This window comes from Ascaphus truei, unplaced genomic scaffold (assembly GCF_040206685.1).
Source record: "Ascaphus truei isolate aAscTru1 unplaced genomic scaffold, aAscTru1.hap1 HAP1_SCAFFOLD_1090, whole genome shotgun sequence".
NCBI lineage: Eukaryota > Metazoa > Chordata > Amphibia > Anura > Ascaphidae > Ascaphus > Ascaphus truei.
The window spans coordinates 73455-88306 of NW_027453956.1; the positions used below are offsets into that span (position 1 = coordinate 73455).

The 14852-nt window shown below is 44.3% G+C and overlaps 1 long non-coding RNA gene across 4 annotated transcripts in view; it reads right to left on the minus strand.

Moving 5' to 3' along the window:
* The window catches only part of LOC142475190 (uncharacterized), a 46383-nt gene that overhangs the window by 25567 nt on the left and 5964 nt on the right, over positions 1–14852 (minus strand). For 3 of the 4 annotated variants that reach the window (XR_012790781.1, XR_012790780.1, XR_012790779.1), the window contains 9 exons: positions 14189–14284; positions 12641–12744; positions 11299–11409; positions 8779–8900; positions 7665–7760; positions 5755–5858; positions 4413–4523; positions 1893–2014; positions 779–874 (listed from right to left, as the gene is read on the minus strand). This is a non-coding gene — a long non-coding RNA (uncharacterized LOC142475190). The remainder of the gene's footprint in view (positions 1–778; positions 875–1892; positions 2015–4412; positions 4524–5754; positions 5859–7664; positions 7761–8778; positions 8901–11298; positions 11410–12640; positions 12745–14188; positions 14285–14852) is intronic. The other variant, XR_012790782.1, reaches the window with a different exon arrangement.

Here is a 14852-nt window from a genome sequence, read left to right on the forward strand (position 1 = left end):
TTCCGGGGGACCCGGCGGACCCGGCAGCGGTAGGGAGAGCGCCCCGATCGGAGGGCGCTCTTCCGCTGCTTCGGCGTGCGCCCGTCACACTCGGGCGCGCGCCAGGCTACTGCTGCGGCACAGAACGGGCAAATGCTCGAATAAACTGTGCCGCAGCAGTATGTTGCGGCACTGCATTGATTGACCGGTCAATCTGCACTGCTGCCTGTCACAGTGACATCCTGATCGGGCACTGTGATCAGCTATAGCACTGACCCAGGTGAGATAGTTCAGCACTTTACAAGGAGGGAACAGATGTTGTGGGTGACAGATGCTGGAGGTAGGCCAAGACTGTTGGCCAGAGTAACGTGGAGACTTACTGCACTCTGCATGCCCATCCTCTCCCTGACATCAGGGGAAGGAAGTGGCCCTGGGGTGTGTGTAGGTATGCCAGATGTCAGTGTATGCATAAGTAAGTATGCCTGTGTAGTGGGAGGTGTAGGGGCGTTAAGCTGGAGGACTTAAAACAGGCACAAAAGCACATAGATACCTCTGATTATACCGCACCAAATGCTGATAATATCATGCTGTAGCTGCACTTTACAGAAGATGATGCAGATGTCATCATTGGTTGGTGGGTTCATTAAATCAATCCATCATATCATAACCACACTGTGCATATGATGTACTGAATCAGTAACACCAGGAAGACATCTCCATGTTAGGAGTAGAGTTGAAGTTAACAGAATATGTCCAGCACTGTGGTGTGTAGCCCATAAATAATAATTGTGCACATTACCAGAACAACATACTGTCAACTGCAAGATCATTTTGCTGCTTGTAGCGTATGCTCATCCTGTACAGTGTTGTAGTAGATCCGTCTCTTCAGTGTTCACTGCAACAAAAGTAAGACATTGCATTAAGATTACAGACGTTTGGGGGCTGAAATCTCACTTCGCTGCGGACAATTTCCCTTTGCATAAGATTCTTGTGATTATGTCAATGATGATCAATAACTGCATCATAACACAGCCGCTCTATACAGAAGATGTACTTGCTCTCATTGGTCATTGAGGTAATACGTCACACAATGTACAGATATAGCAAGGATTATTTCTCCCACTTGTGCATTATGGCATTATGATGGGAAATGTTGTGAGATTCTGCATTATCAGCATCACTGAATCTTTTGGAAATTAAGTGATATTCTATGTTTTAATGCAATATTATGGGTGATCAGCCGGTAAAATAATAATAGCTTGCTGTATCTGTAGCCATGCTCTACCCATGATGTGCTGAACCAATGACTGCAGAGAGATTCAGAGTGCTAAACATGACTGGAACGCATCTCTGAATAATGGGCAGCAAAGCAGTGCAGAATAGGAGGTGAAAGTATTTAAAATGGAAGATCCTTAGCAGCTGTGTGGGGAGTAGACAGTACAGACTGACCAAGTAAATGGTAAAAGGAGTAACTTCAACATTACTTGGCTTTGTTCTCCACATTGAAGCTTTCCTCCTCTTTAAATCACTAATACTGATGCCATGTGTAACCTGTACTGAGAGTTATATAATCTACTGGCCTAGATGAAACCATATGATGCAAACAGGATCCATCCCACTCCAGATTCATAGAATTGAACCACCTCAACCTTTCATAACAATCACATAGAACTGCAGCTGTGCGCTACTGCACATGTTCTTGTTATGAATGGTAGTAGATGTGGTCCTTGGGTCTTTACTTCATACTGTAGCCTCACTCTACTCATGATGTATTGAATCAACGAAAACTTGCATGGTTCAGATCACAGGAAGGGGTAGAGTAGAGATGAAAATATTCAATGTGAAACCCGTAGCAGCCGGATTGTGTGGAGTCAATAAAACGACAAATACTAAATGGTAAATGAGAAATATACACATTGCTTATCTATCTCTGTGTAGTAATTTTCCTTCTCTTCAACTGTCCTTCAAATTTTCTCTTTTGCAAGAAAAGGAACACATGGCTTCAATATTCACTTCTGTTCTGCAGTCATCCCTCCTGAAATAAAAGTTAAGCATTGCATTGTTATTATGATAATACATACAATAAACCTTGCTCCAAACCATTTGATGCAAAGCAAATCCACCTCCCACCCACAGCTGTGCTCCTTCTAGAGCATGCATGTCAAACTCCAGTCCTCGAGGGTCCCAAACAGGCCAGGTTTTCAGTAGGGATATCCTGAAAACCTGGCCTGTTTGCGGCCCTCGAGGACTGGAGTTTGACATCCTTGTTCTTGAGCTTCTACCACGCAAGTCATCCATGTGAGTGACACTGTACTGCAGTCCTGGTCTGCACACAATCTACTGAATCAATGACATCACACTGTAAAGGCAATCTACAAGATGTATTAGTTGTCCACACTTCCGAAATGTTACTTTTATGTCCAAATCACTTATTCCCATGACCTGATATTTGTATTTGTTATTTATAGGATTGTCACAAAGAGTTGATGAGGTCACCAAATGATAGTATGTAGAGAGAAAGAGAGATCTCAGAACAGAGCCCTGATGTATACCCACAGACAGATCAATAGAAGACGAAGACATGTTAGCAACAGAGATGGAGAATGTGTGACAGGAAAGTTATGATGAAAACCAGGATAGAACTGTGTTACGGATACCAAGAGAGAGTTTAGAATATGAAGGAGGAGAGTGATTGAGAGCATCAAACGCAGCAGATAGATCAAGTAGGATTAGTAGGGAAAAGTGACCTTGGGAATTTGCTTTAAGCACAGTCTGTAGAACGAGCTGTACGAAAGGCAGGTTGTAAAGGATCCAGGAGGGAATGTGATTTAAGAATGTTGACATTCTAGCAATTAGGAGACAAACAGCAGGAGGGATACAGGGCGGTAGTTAGTAAGGCACATAGGGTGTAGGTTGTTTCTGAGAAAAGGGTGACCACTACAGGCTTAAAGTAAGAGGGTAAAGAGCCAGAGAATAGGGAGGAATTGAAGATGTGGGTGAGAGTGGGGACTAAGAGATGCAGTAAGGTGTGAGGGGATACGATCTAGAGGGCATGTGGTAGAGGGAGAAGAGAAGATGATTTGCTTCCAGCTCTGTAAGAGAAGAAAAAGAGTCAAATGCAGAAGGAGAATTAGGTAGAAGGAGAGAAGGGGGAAGGGACAGAAGGAATCTCCTTGTGGGTGGCATCCACCTTGCCTCTGAAGTAGTCAAATGCTTGAGGAGAAGTGAAGGAAGGATGGCAAGTGTGAGGAGAAGGTTAGTGGAGGGAGTCAAATACAGGGAAAAAAAGACAGCGTAAATTAAATTTGAGTGTTGATGAATGTGAAAAAAAAGTAGTGTGGTTTGGCCCCAGAGAGCAGCTTTATACAGGACTGGAGACATTTTTACTGTAGAAAAATCAAATATCAATTGTGTGATTTCCTTCATAGGCATTAAGAACAGCGAGTGGAAGTGTGATGAACATGTTTGGGAATTTAGCCAAGGGTGTGGGCTAGAGGGACAAGTGTGTCAGAGCCTAGAGGGGGCATATAGATAGGAGGATAGCATTGTAAGAGTTAATAAGATTGTTAGTTTAAGCGGAAAGAGAGAGAGAGCAGAGAGGTTAGAGTAGATGTCAGAGGAGAGTTTAATTAAGCAGAGGCAAATCAGTGGGACAGGTAAGATGGGGTGAGGGGAATGACTGATTGTGAATGATGAGAGCAGAAGAGGTCATGTACAACTAGAGCCTTGTTAGTCAGAGAACGGACATTCCAGATGGCATAGGAGAAGGGAAGAGAAAAGTAAGGAAAGGAATGTGGATTACATTAGATAGGTTAACACTCTTAGCAGGGAGGCAGAGGCAGGGAGGCCCGATGTGTATATGAGCAGGTTCAAGATTATAAGAGATATCCCACACATCAGCAAACATAGAAGGAGACACAGAGATAGGTGTAGAGAGAGACAGAGATAGCTCTATGTAGAGAGAGAGGGACGTAGAGAGAATGAGACAGATAGGCGCAGAGAGAGGGGGCGCAGAGAGAGGAGGCGCCAAAAGAGGGGGCGCAGAGAGAGGGGGCACAGAGAATAGGATATTAAAGAGTGCTTTTCATTGAGCAGTGCAGAAATAGCTGCAATAGAGGTCTGTACAAATGGTGCAGTGTGTAGACACATGCAAAGGTAGGGGAAGGAAAGAGGAGAACATGTGGATAAAAGCAGGAGTGTGGAAGTTAGAGAAATTAGAAAAGTTTAACAGAGGAGTGAGGAAACAGCCAGCAGAAAGAACAAGAGAGAGGTTACATTGGGATGACGTTCTGTGGTAAAGAGAAAATGCTAGGAGAGAGCTTTCAAATATTAGAGGACATGAATTGAGGGAGCAAATGTATAAATCAAAACCTGAGGGGGAGGTATAGCACGAAAGCTTGCACAGCAGATTATAGTCTTAATGTTGCGTGTACCTGTCAGGGTATTCAAGAAGTTAAATTCTCACAAGTGCAGAGTTCATGATGAAATGCTGAATCTAGTCCCCCTCCAATTTAATTTTAATATAACTTTTCCATTCTTCATTACTGCAAAAAGCAAACAAAACAAAACCACATTGCATTACTATTTTCAAAATGGATTGAATGGCATATTCAACAGTGACTGTGTGATGCCAATATTCCCCACTCACTCGTAGTGAAGCACATATTGTACTAGTGTTGAAAGTAGGCCGGTAGAGTCAGGTACGCAGTACTGATAAAACAATAAGTGCCCGTCGTAAGTACCAGCTCCGCAACAGTGCGGGCATCACATTAGTGACGTGGATGAACATATATGGATAAGCCCATATTAAGGCATCACGTGACCAGAGCCGTCACTGACTGGGTATACGTAAAGACGCAGGGAGATGCAAGGAAAGGGAGGGAGAGAGACAGGGAGAAGATGTGAAACGGAGGAAGGCACGGATGGAGGGAGTTCTTCCGAGCTTCTGCGGGCCTCTCTCTTTCACTGGTGCATGCCGGGAGCTGGTCCCAACATCCACAAAGTGTGTGTGTATTATTGGTTGTATTTTATGGGGGTAGGAGGGTAGTGTGTATATTGTCTGTGTGGGAGTATTATATTGTGTGTATAGGTGCAGAGGAGAGTACTAGATTGTGTATCTTGTGTAAGGGTGTTGTGTATATTGTGTTTGGAGCTATAATATTATTGGGGAGATTAGTATTGAGGAGGTATTATAGTGTGTATTGTGGGGAGTATTAGTGTGTGTATTGTTTGTGGGTGACAGATGCTGGGGGTATGCAGCAATCCCTGCACTGAGGTCCGAGGCGGCTCTGCATCGCTCGCACGCACTGTGGATGACCAAGCATGTGCCCATGATAATCATGGCCTTACAGGGATGAGTGTGTCAGAGCCTAGAAGGGGCATATATATGATGGAGGAGGGAGGAGGAGGAGGGAGGAGGAGGAGATGATAGCATTGTAAAAGTTAACAAGATAGTTAGTTTAAGCAGAAAGTGAGGAGAGGTTAGAGATAAGGGTAGATGTCAGAGGAGAGAGTTCAATTAAGCTGAGGTATCGAGTAGGACAGGGGTGAGGGGAATGAGAGGTGGTGGATGATGAGAGCAGAAGAGGTCATGTACAAATAGACCTTGTTAGTCAGAGAGCAGTCATTCCAGAGGGCACGTGAGAAGTGAAGAGTAAAGTGAGACATGGAATGTGGATTACATTAGATGGGTTAATACGCTTAGCAGGGAGGTGGAGAGAGAGAGGCAAGAGGCAGAGAGTGGTGCAGGGGTTGAGGAAGAGATGTTGCATGTACCTTATCAGAACATTAAAGAACATCAATTCACACTGGTGCAGAGTTGATGATGAATCCAGTTCACCTCCAATTCAATTTTAACAGAAATGTTTCATTCTTCATTACTGAAAAAAAAGAAAAGTAAAAAACATTTCATTACTATTTTCAAAATGGATTGAATTCCCCCAACAATGACTATGTGTTACCAATATATCCCTCTCAGTCCCACTGCAGCATATACTGTACCAGTGTGAAAGTAGGAAGGTACACAGTACCGGTAAAACAATACGTGCCGGTACTATGCACCATATGAATTATAAGGGGATGTAAATCTCCCAGTCTCTCTCCATATCCGCAACAGAGCGGGCTCCGGTCAGTGGCATGGATGCCCATATATGGGTATGCTCATATTTGGGCATCCCATGTCACTGACCGGAGCCGGCTCTGAGTATAGGGATATATGCGGAGACGCACAGGTGCAAGGAAATGGGAGGAGGCACGGTGAGAAACAGGGAGAGACCACAGGAAGATAGAGGGCAACAACTTCCACAAGGTACTTGTATGGGTATAATTGTTTGTATTTTGTGCAGAGGGGGTAATTTCAGATAAAATACAATTCTCCACCCTCTACGAAACAATTCCACTTTGTTCAGTAAGCCAGAAAGTCTTGGTCCCATGTGGACTGAATTTAATGCAAATAAGGTCCTTAATACACAAGTAAAGAATAAAGTTACTTATTCTCTACTGTAAGAAGTGCCACATTGCCCACTATTTGGGTCCTGTGCCCAGATTGTGACCATGCATGGCAGAGGTGAGATTCCCCCAACTCCAATTTGCTACACTCTCCAAGAGAGATAATTGTGATCAGAGGTGGAACTAGGGGAGGGTGTGAGCAGGGTCACTGCCCAGGGAGTAACCTGACTGGGGGCACGGAAATCTCATTTAGTGCATACACTACCGACACACTTTATTGAAGTGTGGTCGGTACCGCAAGCCGGGAAATCTCCCGGCTTGCTAGTGGCCGCCCCTCGGCGTGCCGCGCGTCATAGACGCGCGGTCACGCGTCATCGGGAGCGTGCGCCCGCTGCACGCATGTCCAGGGGCTCCCCGAGGGAGCCCTGGTGTCCCGCGATCGCGGGACAGCGGCAGGGGGTTCCGGGGGACCCGGCGGACCCGGCAGCGGTAGGGAGAGCGCCCCGATCGGAGGGCGCTCTTCCGCTGCTTCGGCGTGCGCCCGTCACACTCGGGCGCGCGCCAGGCTACTGCTGCGGCACAGAACGGGCAAATGCTCGAATAAACTGTGCCGCAGCAGTATGTTGCGGCACTGCATTGATTGACCGGTCAATCTGCACTGCTGCCTGTCACAGTGACATCCTGATCGGGCACTGTGATCAGCTATAGCACTGACCCAGGTGAGATAGTTCAGCACTTTACAAGGAGGGAACAGATGTTGTGGGTGACAGATGCTGGAGGTAGGCCAAGACTGTTGGCCAGAGTAACGTGGAGACTTACTGCACTCTGCATGCCCATCCTCTCCCTGACATCAGGGGAAGGAAGTGGCCCTGGGGTGTGTGTAGGTATGCCAGATGTCAGTGTATGCATAAGTAAGTATGCCTGTGTAGTGGGAGGTGTAGGGGCGTTAAGCTGGAGGACTTAAAACAGGCACAAAAGCACATAGATACCTCTGATTATACCGCACCAAATGCTGATAATATCATGCTGTAGCTGCACTTTACAGAAGATGATGCAGATGTCATCATTGGTTGGTGGGTTCATTAAATCAATCCATCATATCATAACCACACTGTGCATATGATGTACTGAATCAGTAACACCAGGAAGACATCTCCATGTTAGGAGTAGAGTTGAAGTTAACAGAATATGTCCAGCACTGTGGTGTGTAGCCCATAAATAATAATTGTGCACATTACCAGAACAACATACTGTCAACTGCAAGATCATTTTGCTGCTTGTAGCGTATGCTCATCCTGTACAGTGTTGTAGTAGATCCGTCTCTTCAGTGTTCACTGCAACAAAAGTAAGACATTGCATTAATATTACAGACGTTTGGGGGCTGAAATCTCACTTCGCTGCGGACAATTTCCCTTTGCATAAGATTCTTGTGATTATGTCAATGATGATCAATAACTGCATCATAACACAGCCGCTCTATACAGAAGATGTACTTGCTCTCATTGGTCATTGAGGTAATACGTCACACAATGTACAGATATAGCAAGGATTATTTCTCCCACTTGTGCATTATGGCATTATGATGGGAAATGTTGTGAGATTCTGCATTATCAGCATCACTGAATCTTTTGGAAATTAAGTGATATTCTATGTTTTAATGCAATATTATGGGTGATCAGCCGGTAAAATAATAATAGCTTGCTGTATCTGTAGCCATGCTCTACCCATGATGTGCTGAACCAATGACTGCAGAGAGATTCAGAGTGCTAAACATGACTGGAACGCATCTCTGAATAATGGGCAGCAAAGCAGTGCAGAATAGGAGGTGAAAGTATTTAAAATGGAAGATCCTTAGCAGCTGTGTGGAGAGTAGACAGTACAGACTGACCAAGTAAATGGTAAAAGGAGTAACTTCAACATTACTTGGCTTTGTTCTCCACATTGAAGCTTTCCTCCTCTTTAAATCACTAATACTGATGCCATGTGTAACCTGTACTGAGAGTTATATAATCTACTGGCCTAGATGAAACCATATGATGCAAACAGGATCCATCCCACTCCAGATTCATAGAATTGAACCACCTCAACCTTTCATAACAATCACATAGAACTGCAGCTGTGCGCTACTGCACATGTTCTTGTTATGAATGGTAGTAGATGTGGTCCTTGGGTCTTTACTTCATACTGTAGCCTCACTCTACTCATGATGTATTGAATCAACGAAAACTTGCATGGTTCAGATCACAGGAAGGGGTAGAGTAGAGATGAAAATATTCAATGTGAAACCCGTAGCAGCCGGATTGTGTGGAGTCAATAAAACGACAAATACTAAATGGTAAATGAGAAATATACACATTGCTTATCTGTCTCTGTGTAGTAATTTTCCTTCTCTTCAACTGTCCTTCAAATTTTCTCTTTTGCAAGAAAAGGAACACATGGCTTCAATATTCACTTCTGTTCTGCAGTCATCCCTCCTGAAATAAAAGTTAAGCATTGCATTGTTATTATGATAATACATACAATAAACCTTGCTCCAAACCATTTGATGCAAAGCAAATCCACCTCCCACCCACAGCTGTGCTCCTTCTAGAGCATGCATGTCAAACTCCAGTCCTCGAGGGTCCCAAACAGGCCAGGTTTTCAGTAGGGATATCCTGAAAACCTGGCCTGTTTGCGGCCCTCGAGGACTGGAGTTTGACATCCTTGTTCTTGAGCTTCTACCACGCAAGTCATCCATGTGAGTGACACTGTACTGCAGTCCTGGTCTGCACACAATCTACTGAATCAATGACATCACACTGTAAAGGCAATCTACAAGATGTATTAGTTGTCCACACTTCCGAAATGTTACTTTTATGTCCAAATCACTTATTCCCATGACCTGATATTTGTATTTGTTATTTATAGGATTGTCACAAAGAGTTGATGAGGTCACCAAATGATAGTATGTAGAGAGAAAGAGAGATCTCAGAACAGAGCCCTGATGTATACCCACAGACAGATCAATAGAAGACGAAGACATGTTAGCAACAGAGATGGAGAATGTGTGACAGGAAAGTTATGATGAAAACCAGGATAGAACTGTGTTACGGATACCAAGAGAGAGTTTAGAATATGAAGGAGGAGAGTGATTGAGAGCATCAAACGCAGCAGATAGATCAAGTAGGATTAGTAGGGAAAAGTGACCTTGGGAATTTGCTTTAAGCACAGTCTGTAGAACGAGCTGTACGAAAGGCAGGTTGTAAAGGATCCAGGAGGGAATGTGATTTAAGAATGTTGACATTCTAGCAATTAGGAGACAAACAGCAGGAGGGATACAGGGCGGTAGTTAGTAAGGCACATAGGGTGTAGGTTGTTTCTGAGAAAAGGGTGACCACTACAGGCTTAAAGTAAGAGGGTAAAGAGCCAGAGAATAGGGAGGAATTGAAGATGTGGGTGAGAGTGGGGACTAAGAGATGCAGTAAGGTGTGAGGGGATACGATCTAGAGGGCATGTGGTAGAGGGAGAAGAGAAGATGATTTGCTTCCAGCTCTGTAAGAGAAGAAAAAGAGTCAAATGCAGAAGGAGAATTAGGTAGAAGGAGAGAAGGGGGAAGGGACAGAAGGAATCTCCTTGTGGGTGGCATGCACCTTGCCTCTGAAGTAGTCAAATGCTTGAGGAGAAGTGAAGGAAGGATGGCAAGTGTGAGGAGAAGGTTAGTGGAGGGAGTCAAATACAGGGAAAAAAAGACAGCGTAAATTAAATTTGAGTGTTGATGAATGTGAAAAAAAAGTAGTGTGGTTTGGCCCCAGAGAGCAGCTTTATACAGGACTGGAGACATTTTTACTGTAGAAAAATCAAATATCAATTGTGTGATTTCCTTCATAGGCATTAAGAACAGCGAGTGGAAGTGTGATGAACATGTTTGGGAATTTAGCCAAGGGTGTGGGCTAGAGGGACAAGTGTGTCAGAGCCTAGAGGGGGCATATAGATAGGAGGATAGCATTGTAAGAGTTAATAAGATTGTTAGTTTAAGCGGAAAGAGAGAGAGAGCAGAGAGGTTAGAGTAGATGTCAGAGGAGAGTTTAATTAAGCAGAGGCAAATCAGTGGGACAGGTAAGATGGGGTGAGGGGAATGACTGATTGTGAATGATGAGAGCAGAAGAGGTCATGTACAACTAGAGCCTTGTTAGTCAGAGAACGGACATTCCAGATGGCATAGGAGAAGGGAAGAGAAAAGTAAGGAAAGGAATGTGGATTACATTAGATAGGTTAACACTCTTAGCAGGGAGGCAGAGGCAGGGAGGCCCGATGTGTATATGAGCAGGTTCAAGATTATAAGAGATATCCCACACATCAGCAAACATAGAAGGAGACACAGAGATAGGTGTAGAGAGAGACAGAGATAGCTCTATGTAGAGAGAGAGGGACGTAGAGAGAATGAGACAGATAGGCGCAGAGAGAGGGGGCGCAGAGAGAGGAGGCGCCAAAAGAGGGGGCGCAGAGAGAGGGGGCACAGAGAATAGGATATTAAAGAGTGCTTTTCATTGAGCAGTGCAGAAATAGCTGCAATAGAGGTCTGTACAAATGGTGCAGTGTGTAGACACATGCAAAGGTAGGGGAAGGAAAGAGGAGAACATGTGGATAAAAGCAGGAGTGTGGAAGTTAGAGAAATTAGAAAAGTTTAACAGAGGAGTGAGGAAACAGCAAGCAGAAAGAACAAGAGAGAGGTTACATTGGGATGACGTTCTGTGGTAAAGAGAAAATGCTAGGAGAGAGCTTTCAAATATTAGAGGACATGAATTGAGGGAGCAAATGTATAAATCAAAACCTGAGGGGGAGGTATAGCACGAAAGCTTGCACAGCAGATTATAGTCTTAATGTTGCGTGTACCTGTCAGGGTATTCAAGAAGTTAAATTCTCACAAGTGCAGAGTTCATGATGAAATGCTGAATCTAGTCCCCCTCCAATTTAATTTTAATATAACTTTTCCATTCTTCATTACTGCAAAAAGCAAACAAAACAAAACCACATTGCATTACTATTTTCAAAATGGATTGAATGGCATATTCAACAGTGACTGTGTGATGCCAATATTCCCCACTCACTCGTAGTGAAGCACATATTGTACTAGTGTTGAAAGTAGGCCGGTAGAGTCAGGTACGCAGTACTGATAAAACAATAAGTGCCCGTCGTAAGTACCAGCTCCGCAACAGTGCGGGCATCACATTAGTGACGTGGATGAACATATATGGATAAGCCCATATTAAGGCATCACGTGACCAGAGCCGTCACTGACTGGGTATACGTAAAGACGCAGGGAGATGCAAGGAAAGGGAGGGAGAGAGACAGGGAGAAGATGTGAAACGGAGGAAGGCACGGATGGAGGGAGTTCTTCCGAGCTTCTGCGGGCCTCTCTCTTTCACTGGTGCATGCCGGGAGCTGGTCCCAACATCCACAAAGTGTGTGTGTATTATTGGTTGTATTTTATGGGGGTAGGAGGGTAGTGTGTATATTGTGTGTGTGGGAGTATTATATTGTGTGTAGAGGTGCAGAGGAGAGTACTAGATTGTGTATCTTGTGTAAGGGTGTTGTGTATATTGTGTTTGGAGCTATAATATTATTGGGGAGATTAGTATTGAGGAGGTATTATAGTGTGTATTGTGGGGAGTATTAGTGTGTGTATTGTTTGTGGGTGACAGATGCTGGGGGTATGCAGCAATCCCTGCACTGAGGTCCGAGGCGGCTCTGCATCGCTCGCACGCACTGTGGACGACCAAGCATGTGCCCATGATAATCATGGCCTTAGAGGGATGAGTGTGTCAGAGCCTAGAAGGGGCATATATATGATGGAGGAGGGAGGAGGAGGAGGGAGGAGGAGGAGATGATAGCATTGTAAAAGTTAACAAGATAGTTAGTTTAAGCAGAAAGTGAGGAGAGGTTAGAGATAAGGGTAGATGTCAGAGGAGAGAGTTCAATTAAGCTGAGGTATCGAGTAGGACAGGGGTGAGGGGAATGAGAGGTGGTGGATGATGAGAGCAGAAGAGGTCATGTACAAATAGACCTTGTTAGTCAGAGAGCAGTCATTCCAGAGGGCACGTGAGAAGTGAAGAGTAAAGTGAGACATGGAATGTGGATTACATTAGATGGGTTAATACGCTTAGCAGGGAGGTGGAGAGAGAGAGGCAAGAGGCAGAGAGTGGTGCAGGGGTTGAGGAAGAGATGTTGCATGTACCTTATCAGAACATTAAAGAACATCAATTCACACTGGTGCAGAGTTGATGATGAATCCAGTTCACCTCCAATTCAATTTTAACAGAAATGTTTCATTCTTCATTACTGAAAAAAAAGAAAAGTAAAAAACATTTCATTACTATTTTCAAAATGGATTGAATTCCCCCAACAATGACTATGTGTTACCAATATATCCCTCTCAGTCCCACTGCAGCATATACTGTACCAGTGTGAAAGTAGGAAGGTACACAGTACCGGTAAAACAATACGTGCCGGTACTATGCACCATATGAATTATAAGGGGATGTAAATCTCCCAGTCTCTCTCCATATCCGCAACAGAGCGGGCTCCGGTCAGTGGCATGGATGCCCATATATGGGTATGCTCATATTTGGGCATCCCATGTCACTGACCGGAGCCGGCTCTGAGTATAGGGATATATGCGGAGACGCAGAGGTGCAAGGAAATGGGAGGAGGCACGGTGAGAAACAGGGAGAGACCACAGGAAGATAGAGGGCAACAACTTCCACAAGGTACTTGTATGGGTATAATTGTTTGTATTTTGTGCAGAGGGGGTAATTTCAGATAAAATACAATTCTCCACCCTCTACGAAACAATTCCACTTTGTTCAGTAAGCCAGAAAGTCTTGGTCCCATGTGGACTGAATTTAATGCAAATAAGGTCCTTAATACACAAGTAAAGAATAAAGTTACTTATTCTCTACTGTAAGAAGTGCCACATTGCCCACTATTTGGGTCCTGTGCCCAGATTGTGACCATGCATGGCAGAGGTGAGATTCCCCCAACTCCAATTTGCTACACTCTCCAAGAGAGATAATTGTGATCAGAGGTGGAACTAGGGGAGGGTGTGAGCAGGGTCACTGCCCAGGGAGTAACCTGACTGGGGGCACGGAAATCTCATTTAGTGCATATGTTGCGGCACTGCATTGATTGACCGGTCAATCTGCACTGCTGCCTGTCACAGTGACATCCTGATCGGGCACTGTGATCAGCTATAGCACTGACCCAGGTGAGATAGTTCAGCACTTTACAAGGAGGGAACAGATGTTGTGGGTGACAGATGCTGGAGGTAGGCCAAGACTGTTGGCCAGAGTAACGTGGAGACTTACTGCACTCTGCATGCCCATCCTCTCCCTGACATCAGGGGAAGGAAGTGGCCCTGGGGTGTGTGTAGGTATGCCAGATGTCAGTGTATGCATAAGTAAGTATGCCTGTGTAGTGGGAGGTGTAGGGGCGTTAAGCTGGAGGACTTAAAACAGGCACAAAAGCACATAGATACCTCTGATTATACCGCACCAAATGCTGATAATATCATGCTGTAGCTGCACTTTACAGAAGATGATGCAGATGTCATCATTGGTTGGTGGGTTCATTAAATCAATCCATCATATCATAACCACACTGTGCATATGATGTACTGAATCAGTAACACCAGGAAGACATCTCCATGTTAGGAGTAGAGTTGAAGTTAACAGAATATGTCCAGCACTGTGGTGTGTAGCCCATAAATAATAATTGTGCACATTACCAGAACAACATACTGTCAACTGCAAGATCATTTTGCTGCTTGTAGCGTATGCTCATCCTGTACAGTGTTGTAGTAGATCCGTCTCTTCAGTGTTCACTGCAACAAAAGTAAGACATTGCATTAATATTACAGACGTTTGGGGGCTGAAATCTCACTTCGCTGCGGACAATTTCCCTTTGCATAAGATTCTTGTGATTATGTCAATGATGATCAATAACTGCATCATAACACAGCCGCTCTATACAGAAGATGTACTTGCTCTCATTGGTCATGGAGGTAATACGTCACACAATGTACAGATATAGCAAGGATTATTTCTCCCACTTGTGCATTATGGCATTATGATGGGAAATGTTGTGAGATTCTGCATTATCAGCATCACTGAATCTTTTGGAAATTAAGTGATATTCTATGTTTTAATGCAATATTATGGGTGATCAGCCGGTAAAATAATAATAGCTTGCTGTATCTGTAGCCATGCTCTACCCATGATGTGCTGAACCAATGACTGCAGAGAGATTCAGAGTGCTAAACATGACTGGAACGCATCTCTGAATAATGGGCAGCAAAGCAGTGCAGAATAGGAGGTGAAAGTATTTAAAATGGAAGATCCTTAGCAGCTGTGTGGAGAGTAGACAGTACAGACTGACCAAGTAAATGGTAA